The following is a 12357-nucleotide window of genomic DNA, read 5'->3' on the forward strand; positions in this document are numbered from 1 at the left end:
CAAGGCCAAAGGTCGCAGTGTGCCGGGAACGTGGCTGGCGTGATGGAGCGTGGGCGGAGTGGGCGGAGAGGGCGGAGAGGGCGCGCGCGTCGCCCGGCCAGGGCTGCGAGTTCCGCGTGGTTCCCCGTAGCTGCTCTGCCACGGCGGGCGTGAGCCGCGCGCGTGCTGCCTACTGTGCCCACCGTGCCTACACTGCACCTACTGTACCTTCCTGCACCTACTGTACCTACCGCGAGTCACCGGCAGCTGAATATCATGCATCGAAAAGCGACAAAAACCCAACATGGAAGCTGCCGCCACGCCGCCACCGCCGCACTGCGCCGCAGACACAGTTAGTTTGCGTTTGGGGACTTTGGCGGCGGCCTGTGCGTCCTCGCTCAGCCAATCCGCGGGCCGCTGGCTGGCGCCGCTGCTGGCCGGCTGAACGACAACCAGAACGGCAGCCCCACATTCGGATTAAACGCCTTCCAGGTGGATGCCAAGTGCCTGCACGCCTGGCACGCGCCCGCCGTCGTCACGCGCGTGATGGGCAGCGGCGTTTCGGACGCAGCGACGGCCAACTAAGGGCTCTGCTGGTGTGTTTGTGTGCATCGTGCCAATCCGTCACTAGAGTCATGATTGCACCGCGTTCCCCGCTCCTCATCCCTGGCCGCGGCCGCAGCCACGAGAAGCCAGCCTCGGACACAGAATGAGAGGAAGCACCACTCGCCAACAGAAACAGGGTTGGCGCCGAGGCTCACTTTACGCGTAAAGTGCGGTGACTAAAAACCTAACGCGCGAACCAACACGCTGGTTGGTGCTGCAAGCGAGCTGCCGGCCAGTGCTTCCGTCGCAAGTCGACATGGGGACGGTCCTAAAGATACGTGACCAGCGAGGGGTCAATCCACTGGGTCAATCACATGGACTGCCGCATTTCCGTCTCGGACCACCCACGAAAGCTGTACTGATTGATCAGTCGATAAACTCGTTCCATTTCGCTGAAACTATTTTTGAAACGAACCGGCCGCGTAGAGCCGCGAGCACGAGGCCACCGCGGGGAGCGCAAAGTTTAGAAGAAATTAAAAGTGGAGCCGTCGAGCGTGCGCGGTATCGCGAGCGAGTCATCAGCCTCTCGGACCAAAACAGGGCGGATGACAGCCAGGGCGGCGCGAGGAGGTACCGCGCGGGGCGGGGCGGGGCGGGGTCAGGCAGGCCCCATGGGTCCATCCTCCCACGAGTCACACACGCGCCGCGTGCAGCCATTCACATAATGCGCTTATCACGTCAGCGCGGCGATAGAGGGGCACTCTCTCTTTCCGTCGGCATACCGAGCGTGTGTGTGTGTGTGTGTGTCTGTGTGACCCCGCGCCACACAGCCCGGGCACAGCCCCGGCCCGCGTGCGCCCTCCCACATGTGGTAAAGGGCGGGCCCGGGCGGGCCGCGGACTGCGCGGCTACTTTTGTTGCTGTTTCGCGATAACGCGGTACTGCCGCTATTTTGTGTGCCGCGTAAACATGCTGGTCAGCGCGCGGCGGCGTGGCCACCGCCTGCACCGCCATGGTGGGCCTGCAGGCGGCTGGACCGACCAGCGACTCTTCTCCGAGAACCGCTTAAGTCCGCCGCCGTGGTTTGAACACAGTTTACCCCGGACGGTGTTCCGCTTGCGCTTGTCAGACAGCGACGGAATGAGTGTTTTCTACAAAGTGGGTCTGGTGTACGTGTAGGCAGGGGATGGTGCCGTTTAGTCACGGCCAAGGAAGGTGGGGGCGGTAGAAGTAACGCAGTAAAGATCATCCACAGGCACAGGCTGCCATTTTGACTCCACCTGAGGAGTATCGAGCTTACGACCCTAGGTTGGGCTGGGTGGCGTAAAGTTGGCACTAAGAAACGCCTTGTGTGGCCACCTAACCTTCCCTGTTGTCTGCAGTTCGAATCACAAGGTTGAACCTTTAGGTAAGACTTTGGGGGGATCAAGATGGCGGCGCGTGACTATGGCAGATGCATACTACTCACAGTGTTTCGCCGTTTGTTGATCCGAGTAAATTTCAGTGGTCCCTCCCTTTGCGCGCAGCTTTCATGTCCGTTCATAGAGGTCTGCTTCCTGCTGCCGTTCTGTACGGAGAGCATCGGTGAAACTCTATAGCCGCGCCTCTCCGCGCTCTGTCGTCATCGGCAGTGACGATAAGGGGTCGGAGTCTGGTCGGCGCACTCGGCGCGGCGCTGTGCCCAGGCTGTGCCCAGGCTGTGCCCCAGATGGCCGAGCGGCGGCCGCGGCCCGTGGCTGCCGATGGCTGCCGATGGCTGTCATCCCGCGCCGGCGTGAATTGGCTAGGTCAGCGACAGCGCGGCACTGCGCCACATCGCCACATCACGCGGCCGCCGCGCGCCGGGCCCGCGTCGCACCCGCGTCGCCCGCACCGCCCGCACCAAGCGGTTCCAATTCCGCGCCGGTCCACGCGCCAAAGTAAAACAACCAACGCGGGCAAGATGATGCGCATTTTCTGTAGCGAAGCAAACGGCTGCCAAAATTGGCACCGCGTTATTCGGATTCGTCAAAGAGACGGCTTCGGTGACGACGGCGCGGCGCGGCCACGCTGCTCAACCCGCTCGGCGCGCCGCGCGCGGGGCGATGCTGTGCCCGGGCGGTGCGTGGGTGTGAGAGAGACAGCGACAGGTACAGGACAAACAATGGGGCACCGCGCGCGGCGCGCCCCGCACGTGGACTTGTAATGTACAATAATTTGTACGTGGTGCATCGATTGTGTCGGCTTGGCGCGCGATGGCGTATGTATGTGTGCGCGCCTGTGTCTGTTTGTGTCTGTGAGCGCGCACGCGCCCTGCAGAGCGACGGAACGGGGCCCATCCCGTGCACCGCACAGCGCGGCACAGCGGCACGGGTCACGGAGCAGCCGCTGCAGGCCCCAGGGCTCGTGAGTCGAGCTGGACGAGTCCCCCGGGTGACCCGTGGGCCCCCGCCTGCACCGCGTGCCGCAGCATGCCGCGGCATGCCGGGGCGCCGACGAGCCACTGCCTTGTCCCCCAAGATCATGACTCCACGCACCGCTATCGCGCGGCCGGCGACGCCCCCTCGCGTGGTACACTGGTGGTACAGCCTTTGGGGGCCTTTGGGCACAGCGGCCCGCGGCCACGGCGCGTTCGTTGGCACCGGGCAGCGCGCTGCTCGTTTTCGCCGCTCTGTCTCTCTCGCACCCGCGGGGCAGGCCCTGAGTGCGAGAGAGACAGAGCGACTATGCAGTCCGCAGCGCGGTGTTCTCTCTCTTCAAGGCTGCCGCGGTGCTGCTTGTTGTTGTTGTCTGGCCGCGGGGAACGTTAACGCGTTTGGGCAGCCATATTCATTGGCACCTGTCCCGCGCGCCGTGACCGCATACTGCCGTGTGTCTGTGTGTGTGTGTGTGTGTCGCGGCCTGTCGCCGGCCGGCCAGCCAGCGGCCCGGTCCAGCGAGGTGGTGCCGTGGCACTGCCGTGCGAGTGCATTAAAATATTACGGGGGCCGCGACTAGTCACTCGGGGCGGATGGGGGGCGGATGGGGGGCGGGCGTGGCGGCCGTTGCAGCCGGCAAGCCTGCAGCGTGCCGCGCGTCGACGCGAGCATTTAGCGTGCAAATACGTACGGACGACGACGCGCACCGGGGCAATTCCAGTAATGACTGACTGCGCACCGCTAGTGTGTGTGTGTGTGTGTGTGTGTGTGTGTGTGTGTGTGTGTGCGCGCGCGCGATTGGCGGCAATAAGCTGCGTTCCATCATTAGTTTGCGTATTTAGAGAGGAAGTAGTATGTGTGACGTCCGCGACGACGGACGTCGTATAAAAAGTGATGAAAAATAACGCGCCGCGTCGCGTTTGTCCTACAATAAGGCGTTCAAAAGCGCGATGCATCTCGCGAGGCATCCTCGCCGTGGCTTTGTTTCGGGGGCGATGATGATTATGCGGCGGCTGGGCGGCACCTCACACACACACACAACACACACACACACAGACACGCACTGTCGGAAGATGGGAGGAGGTAGGCGCTTTTGTTGAATCTGTCGCCATGGAGGTGTGATTGTCGCAGAGCGCACAACAATGATATGGGGGCGGCGGAGGAGGACAGGAACTCACACACTCACGCACATGGGCTCTCTCTCCTTCTCTCTCTTTCTCTCTGTCTCTGTCTCTCTCTCTCTGTCTCTCTCTGTCTTTATCTTAGCCTGCCTGTCTTGCTCTATCACACACACACACACACACACATACATACACACACACACACACACACAGTGGCCGAGACATTAGCCACTCATTACCCCGTCCTTGCCTAGTCCGCGTCATCGGTATCGCCTTCCTTTTTTCCCCGGCCGCGTTTCGCGTCACTCCCTGGCACTCTCTGGCACTCCGGCCGGCGGGGCCGCGAGAGGCGCCGCGAGGTTGAGCCGGCCCAGGCCCAGCCGCGTAATGTATACACATCCTGTCTCAAAGAGACAATGAGCCTCGGCTTCGGCCTCTCGGCCTTCGGCTCCACCCACAACGCGTCGTCCTGGCCGTGCCGGCGTGCCGTCCCGGCGTCGCGGCGCGGGCCTGACTTCTTCATCGGGGCGCTGTCACGAAAAAAAAAAACGAAAATCGATTCTAACGCGACGTGACGACGGCACTCGCGCAAGTGCCGCGGAGAAAGCCGCGCCTTGTTGTTGTTGTTGTTTTTGCCGTCGAAAAATTCAGACATCACTATGTACTTTTGTCGGCGGCGAGAACTAAGACTTCAGTCGTCTCATGGCAGCAGGAAAAGACGACATATCTGTTCCTCCTGTTCTTCGTCTACGGCCGCGGCCTCGCAGGCCTTGTCTTCTCTGGCAAGAAAGGGAAAAAAAGGCCTCCCGCGTTATCACGAGGAAAAGCACTGTAGTGGTCAGATGGGTGTGTAGCAGTACGCCGTCGTCGAGCTGGCGAGGCGAGCGCCCGGCAGGTAGGCCACGCCGGTGCTGCCTCTGCTCCATTGCCATTACCATTAAGGGCTAGGGCGCCCGTTGACTCCCTGTGGCTCCGGGCTCCCGCGTGACGTCAGCAGCAACAAACCGACCGAAACGGCCAGTAATTTGCCTCGTGCGTTCGACGCCGCTTGGATGTGTGTTCGTCCGAGCGCGCCAAAAAGGTGCGCGGCGGCGATTTTGCGTCTCTGTTTTGGGTCGCCGTACTTCCGGCCTGCGGGCCCGGCCAGTGCCGTCCACCGCGTGCGGACGGCGTGCTCCGAGGCCGTGGACCACGTGCCACACACACACACACACACACACACAGCGAGGGGGAGGGGCGCCTCGATAAGATAGGTTTGTTTTGTGGGGGCGTGGTGGGGCGAGGCCTTGGGCGGGGCGGGGCGGGGCGGGGCGGCCTGCGGCCTGGGCTGACACATCACGCGAAGCGCCGAGCCGCCGAGCCGCGCAAACGACCCAAATTGGGCCTTTCTTTTCCTTATCGGTGTAGGCGACGCGAGGCGACGCGAGGCGGTCAGGGAGTCCGCGTTGTGTCGCGGGGACGGGGTGCCCTGCACCCAGGGGGTCGGAGCGTGACGCGGAACTTGGCAAAAAAATGCTCCATATTTGGTTTTCGTTCTTTGACGCCCTGAAAAAAAAACTCGTTACAAATATTGAATTTTAGTTTGTTTTTTCTCCGTAACGTAAACACTAAAATAATGACTTTCAAAAGCAAAGAGCGTCAGCATTTTGCGCAGTGTGTTGTTGCCTATGTTTCGGATAATTCGGCCCTCGGTCGTGTGTGTGTGTGTGTGTGTGCCGCCCCGCCAATCAGCAGCCATAGAAAGGGAATTACTTGACATGACACAAGCGCGCAGCGCGGCGCATTTTGTTGCCTTAGAGATTTGCATTCTGCTTACTGCAACATGCAGGCCGCGAGGGGGCAGAGGGGGAAGAGGGGGGGGGGGAATAATGGGATCAAAGACCGGCGAGCCAGAAATCACGAATGAGGGAGGTGAGAGATGTAGATCATAATTATGTCAATTCAGTGTCCGTTTAATTACGGACGCTGTGCCAGGCCAGGCCGCGCCAGGTGAGAGTCATTCGATACGTTTGGGTCGCAGATTGGACCGGGCCGGGCCCGGGCCGCCTGCTGCATCGTGGATCAAGTCGGACATCAAGGCCCCCGCCAGCCCCGCCGGCCCCGCCCTGCAACCACCACGGCCTTTGTGTGGGACCGCGGGGCCGACCGGGCGTCAACCGCGGTCCGTGGTTGACGGGCTTGGCCGGGCCTGGCCGGCGGGGCGGTGGTGGCGGCGTGGCGGTGCGCGGAGGGGGCGGGCTCGTCCGGATTTCCAATCAGTGGCACAATTAGAAACGATTTAACTTTATCTAATTGATGCCACTGTAAATAAGATCGGCGCGTGAGATTCCCAGCGGCCGAGACGCCGCGGTGCCACCGTGCTTGGTGCCGCCTGCCCCGCCCGCCGGGCCGAGGACAGAGGGATGGGGTGTGGCGGCCAGTGCTGCCAATAGTCAAATGGACCCTCCCGCCAGCGCGGCGCTTATTCGCAGGTCAAGTGGCCCAAGTGGCCGAATTCAGGCCAAAGAAAGAAATTTTTCTCCCCGACCGTAATGCAGCCCGATCCTCCCACCGCGCCTCCCACACGCGCTGCTGCGCCGCGAGGCTGACTGCCCCGCGCCTAGGGCGCCTCTCCGGACCCCGCCCTCCCATCCCAATCTCCGGATGAGGGCAGAGCGGCGAGCCTGGTCGCGTTATCTCCGCATCTTCGACTCGCCGTGCCGAGCCGCGCCTGTATCTCCGTGATCGGAACGGAACGCTCTCATTTCGTGCTTATTAAAACACGCCGAGGCCGCACCCCGCGGAACGCTCCTCGAAGGCGCACGCCCGGCGCACGCCCGGCGCACGCCGCATGCACGCTTATTTAATTTACCAGTGCTGAGTCCCACCGGCTTCCGATCTACCACTCGCTTTGCGCGTTCTGCGGGCACGTGTGTAGTGCCACTGTGTGTGTGCGTAGGTGTCTGTGTGTGTGTGTGTGTGTGTTTGCCGTATACGGTTTTTTGGTTGCCGTGTGCGGCTTTTGGTTTGCCGTATACGGTTTTTCGTTTGCCGTATACGGTTGGCGGCCCGGTTGGCAGGCGATGTGCGGGTGTGCGTCGGGCACTCGGCGGGGCAGCGACGGCCCGCGGCGCCACCAACAACAACCTCACCGCCATCAACAACAGCAACACCAACAACAACAGCAGCAACGGCAGAGCAGGGATAAAAACAACAACATGGAACAGCAGCAGCCGGCAGCTATCAGCGAAGCAGTGCGCGAGCGCTCGCTCCTTTGCATTCCGAAACATGCAGAGGGTTGTAATTCACATCGCGGCTAGGGCCCGGCCTTGGGCCCGGCTGCGTGGCGCGGGTGGGAGAGAGACGGCGAGAAGGGGCAGGGGCGGCGAGGCAACTTGTCAGGAAGCAGCGCCAACATAGTTTGTTTGCAGAGGTCCCGCGGGAACACGAGCAGGAAAGAGGGAGGGCTGTCTCACCTGTTACATCTCCAGAGAGTTGTATCATCAGGTGAACTGGATTGGCGCACAAAGTTGTTCTCTCTCTCTCTCTCTTTCCCCCCGCGCTTCGCAACTCATTCTTCATTGTGTCGCTCCGCCGCTCCCGGAATGCCCTGCACCTGCGCCTAGGCGACGTCCCGCCCCGCCCCGCCCGCGCCTTCCCCACGCCATCCCTTACGGTGACCCGCGAGGCCGCGAGGCGGCGCGTTTTTTCGCAAAGTCGTTTGCCGCGCCGTGCTGCGTTACTCGGGCCGAGAAAAAAGGGGCAGAGAAAAACGCGAAAAAGCAAAAAGCAGCGGGGGCCGCGGAATGGGAATGGAGATCTTGCGGGACGGGCGGGCACTGCCATTGTGTTGCAGGCTGCACCGGTGCGCTATGCGTAGCTATGCGTAGCTATGCGTAGCTATGCGTGACGGACAGGTGCGGGGGCCCGCCCCCAGCGCCGCCGGCACCGGCCGCCCAACCAGAGGCGGCGCCCCCGCCCCCGCCCCGCCCGACCAGCCCCCCGGCAGGTGGCCCCGCCCCCGTCGGGGCGCCGCAGCGCGCTGGTTGGGCGGGCGTCCGCCCCCACCCCCACCCGCCTCCGCGCCCCCCGCCGCCCCAGCGGTGATTTGGCGCTCGTCCGCCCTTGCACCGCGCTGCCCTCGTCGCTGCCCCAACAGTGTCCTGCCAGGTCCTTCCCGGTCCTTCCGCGCAGCGGTGCTCTTGCTGGTGCCCCGCCCCGCCATGCACCTCCTCGACCTGCTGCTCTGCCGGGTACGTACTGCACCCAGACTGCACCCCGCCGCGCCTCGCGAAAACCGCCAAGGCGTTACGGCGCAACATTATATCCGGCGATGAAAATTAATTTTTAAATCCCCCCTCGCCGTGCTCCGCCGTGCCCCCGGGGAGTAATAACTCCATTCATCTGCCGCGGTTTTCTCCGATGCATTATGAGCGGGCCGGAACGGAGCCGCTGCGTCTCTCTCGCGCCGCCGGGGTTGAGCCTGGCGAGCGAGAGAGGGAGAGAGACGCAGCGACGAAAGCGCTGTTCGGATCGGGCAGGGCCGCGACAACGAATCAGCCTCCGTGCGATGCAACAATGCGCCGCCAACAAAGCCAGCGTCTCGCTGCACCGCCGGCGACCGCCAGCGACCGCCAGGGACCGCCAGGCCGTCAGCTGACTTGGCCGTCGTCGTCTGTAGTCGCCTGCCCCCTCCTCCGGCTCCTCCGCGCAGCGCTACGCAGCGCTACGCAGCGCGCACGAGCCACGCAACGGTTTTCCTTTATCACGGTGCGAGCCTCGGCCGAGGCGTCCCCCTCGCGCCGTTTGCCTTCTTAAAAATCCAAAGCCCGGATTGTTGGTAAAATAGATGAGGGGGAGGAAGGGGAGGTTCCTTGAGGCTGGCGGGGCGACTCCCGCGCCGCCGTTCCGCGCTCCAGGGCGTGGCGGTGCAGTGTAGGGTACAGTCCCGGACAAAAGGTGGACCGGCCGGGTCGCCCAGGTGCGTGCCGGACTGTACTGGGGGAGATGACGCCGCGCTGCGTGTCCTCGCCGCGTCCCTGCGCGCGTGCCCGCCCGGGCCGACCCGACCCGTGGGGCACCCTGGGGGTGGCACGCCCTGCGGAGGTCCCCGCCGGCCGGCTGGGCTGGGCGGCCCGAGGCCCGGGCCGCACAAAAGCCGTCTTGAGGCGTTATTGTGCCAGCCTGCGGCAGTGCCACGCCAGTGCCACGCCAGTGCGGCCGGGTCGCCGCAATCCGTCACAGCGAGCGACGCGGCCGGCGGCGGGACTGCGCAACCGAGTCGCGAACTTCACGGACCCGAATCTCGAGAACGGATGGGACAACTTCGTCTCCAAATTCCATTTCCTGTTATTGTTGTCCTATGCATGACGCTTGTAGTGTGACCGTTTACGGGGAAACGACGCCTGAAGCCAGGGACGTCGTTGAATACCTGGACCTAGCGAGTGGCTCCACCCCCGCGCTCGTGCGCCCAATGCAAAATGCTTTGCACTTCGAATGCAGCGGAAACCGCAAGTATAGAAACATCTGCGCGCTAAAGGGAGTAAAAAGAAATAAAGGAACGAAAAAAAAAATTCTTTTTTGTTGGGGTTATTTGGCTGCTTGATCCTTTTGGTCAACCCGGCAGAAGGATTTTGAAGGCGGATGCGCCAACGTCCGGAGAGGAGAAAGCCGAAGGCGCGCGCGAGGGTTGGGGGAGGGGGAGGGGGGGGGGGAGAGGGCGCGGCGGACGGGGGTTGCGACGGTCACCACCCCTGGCCACGCCATCCACCCCGTGCTCCTTACACCTGGACAGCTCCCTCCCCGTCGTCTTACCGTTACGTAAGGAGGCGGACGGGGCGGGCGGGGCGGGGCGGGCGGGGCGGGGCGGGGCGGGGTTGGGTGGGGTGGGAGGCAGGCCGCGGAGGCCGCGAAAATATTATAAAGTACGCAAGGAAAAACGAAATGCGACGAGGACGAAAGTGTTGGTGCGAAGTGGGTGGCGCGAGGTGGTGGCGCTGCAGACTGATTCCGAGAGTCGTCTTCGTCGCTCTGTCTCTCTCGCACCTACACGGGACGCCCCATGAGCGCACGAGAGACAGAGCGACCAAAACGACTCTCGGAATCGGTCTGCTGGTAGCCGTGTCTGAGGTGACGGCGGCGTGAGCTACTGTCACTCTATATTTATTCATGTTACACTATAAAGTCGACGGCGACGGCGCAATTGGCGTGAGCGGGCGAGTCGCGGGCAGATGAATATATGCAGAAGGCGTGGTTGGAGAGTGTGAAAACCACAGCACGGATCGGCCACTGCGAGAGTGCACTGCCAAAATCAAAGTTGGTTTTGCCAGCGGGCTGCGAACTTGAAGTTTGGGATGTGACAGCCTACGCACAAAACACACGCGCAAGACATAATACATTGTGTCAAGAGGTAACAAAATGAACTTAACTGAATACTTTTCGGAGGCGTGGCCGCAACCGATGAAGAAACTGTTGTTTCCTTCTTTTTGCGTCGGTGTTTGACAAGTCAATGCCATGCAATGCAAAGCTTCAGTTTCTCATCGTCGCCAGGAGAGTAGGACACAGTGTGGGCCGCGGTGGCGCAGACCTTTCCCCAAAACCTCCGCCCAATTTCTCATACCGCGATACGGATCTCTGCGGAAGTCCCGCGGGAGGCACGATGCAGCTCGGCGCGTACGACGGCAGCCGCTGCCGTTTCGGCCGCCGAGGCAGCCCTGCCCTGCCCAGTGGCGTGGGCGTAGTCGGCGGCACGATTGTCTGCGCGGCGCGTGCGCGGGAGGAGGGGGAGGAGGGGGAGGAGGGGGAGGAGGGGGCAGACGTCACCGATTCCTTTTCTATTCAGGCTCCTTCTCCTCGAGGACGGTCTTCCTTTCTTTCTTTCTTTCGGCCCGCGCGTCTTTGGCTTTGCGTGGCGCGTGCCGTATTGCGTCTCCGCACACCTTGACCCCCTCCCCCGCCTCCCTCCGCCTCCGCAGCCGGAGTCACCCCCTCAAGAAGGACGAGACAAATGATTTGCCAAAGCCGCGTCGCCGCGGCCCGCTTCTTCCGGCTTGGATTACGCCGTGTGTGTGTGTGTCTGTGTGAGAGTGCGAGTGCGTGTGTGCGTGCGAGTGCTTATATTATTGATACAGCTGTAACGCAATGATCGGGCCGCTCGGCCGCCACGCAACGCCAAGGTGACGCCAGCGCTCGCGGCGAGACATCGGCGGACGGACGGACACACACACACACCCAATCAGAAAGGTTTCAATTTAAATTAATTTCTGTTTCGCCGTGTTTTCTCTTGTCGGTGAAGTCGGCGCGCGGGGAACCTGGTTGCGTTGCCGTCCGATGGCTGCGCGGCTACTCCGCGGCACGCAGCCGGTTCCCTGATGATTCCATCCATTGTTGTAATCCCTCGTGGAGTGGAGGCTGCGGCCGAGGCTGCCCGCGGGGGCGTGGGGGCGTGGGGGCGTGGGGGCGTGGGGGCGTCGGGCCGGCCGACCGGTGGCCGCGTCGGTAGCCGAGGCGGGGAGGCTAGGCGCCCCGGGCGACTCTCGGGACGAAACCGATTGAGTGCGATCATTTCCATACCTGCACCCACACAGCGGCCACGGCAACACGCGCAGCGCGCAGCAAGGCACAAATAGCTTTTAGTCGGCTATGCCCCCGCGGTAGTTTTTCCATCTGAGAGTGTCGGTCTGTGTGCGTGTGTGAGTGAGTAGGTGTGCGTGTGCTGGAGAGCAGTTTGGATTGCCGGATTGATACTCCGAATGGAAGGCTAATGATGGCCACGGGCTGCTCTAGCGCGCTGCAGCCGCGCGGCCTCGCCCGAGTCAAACTCTTTCGCATCGTGTCATAACTGCGACTCTACACCTCCAGCGTATCGCAGCGACAGCAGTGCCATGGCAGTGCCCCAGTGTTTTCCCATCGGTTCGATCGCCTCTGTCGATTCGGATTCGGCTGTCCGTCGGCGCGGCGCGCGTTTCGGCTCCGGGGCGAGCGCGTTGGTCCGGTCCGTCCGGGCCGTCGTCCTGGCCGTCGTCCTGGCCGTCGGTCTATCGATGGCGCCGATAAGCAGCGCGGTATAATGAGTGCTGCTGCGACTTGCACTTCATCACGGCGATGCGCGCGCGGCCCGGCCAGCAGACTGAGAGTCGTTTTCGTCGCTCTGTCTCTCCCGCACCGAACGGGCCGCCCTACGAGTGCGACAGAGGCGGACCCTCGGCCTGGCTCGGCCCGCCCCGCGCTGCCCGTCCGCGGTGCTGCGCGGTGCTGCGCGGAGCCAAGCCCCGATGGAGACGTTTTTATAACCGCGTGGCCCCGCCGGGTCTCGAACCCGCGCCGCCTGTCCCGGA

The sequence above is a fragment of the Thrips palmi genome, unplaced genomic scaffold (assembly GCF_012932325.1).
Source record: "Thrips palmi isolate BJ-2018 unplaced genomic scaffold, TpBJ-2018v1 HiC_scaffold_8, whole genome shotgun sequence".
NCBI lineage: Eukaryota > Metazoa > Arthropoda > Insecta > Thysanoptera > Thripidae > Thrips > Thrips palmi.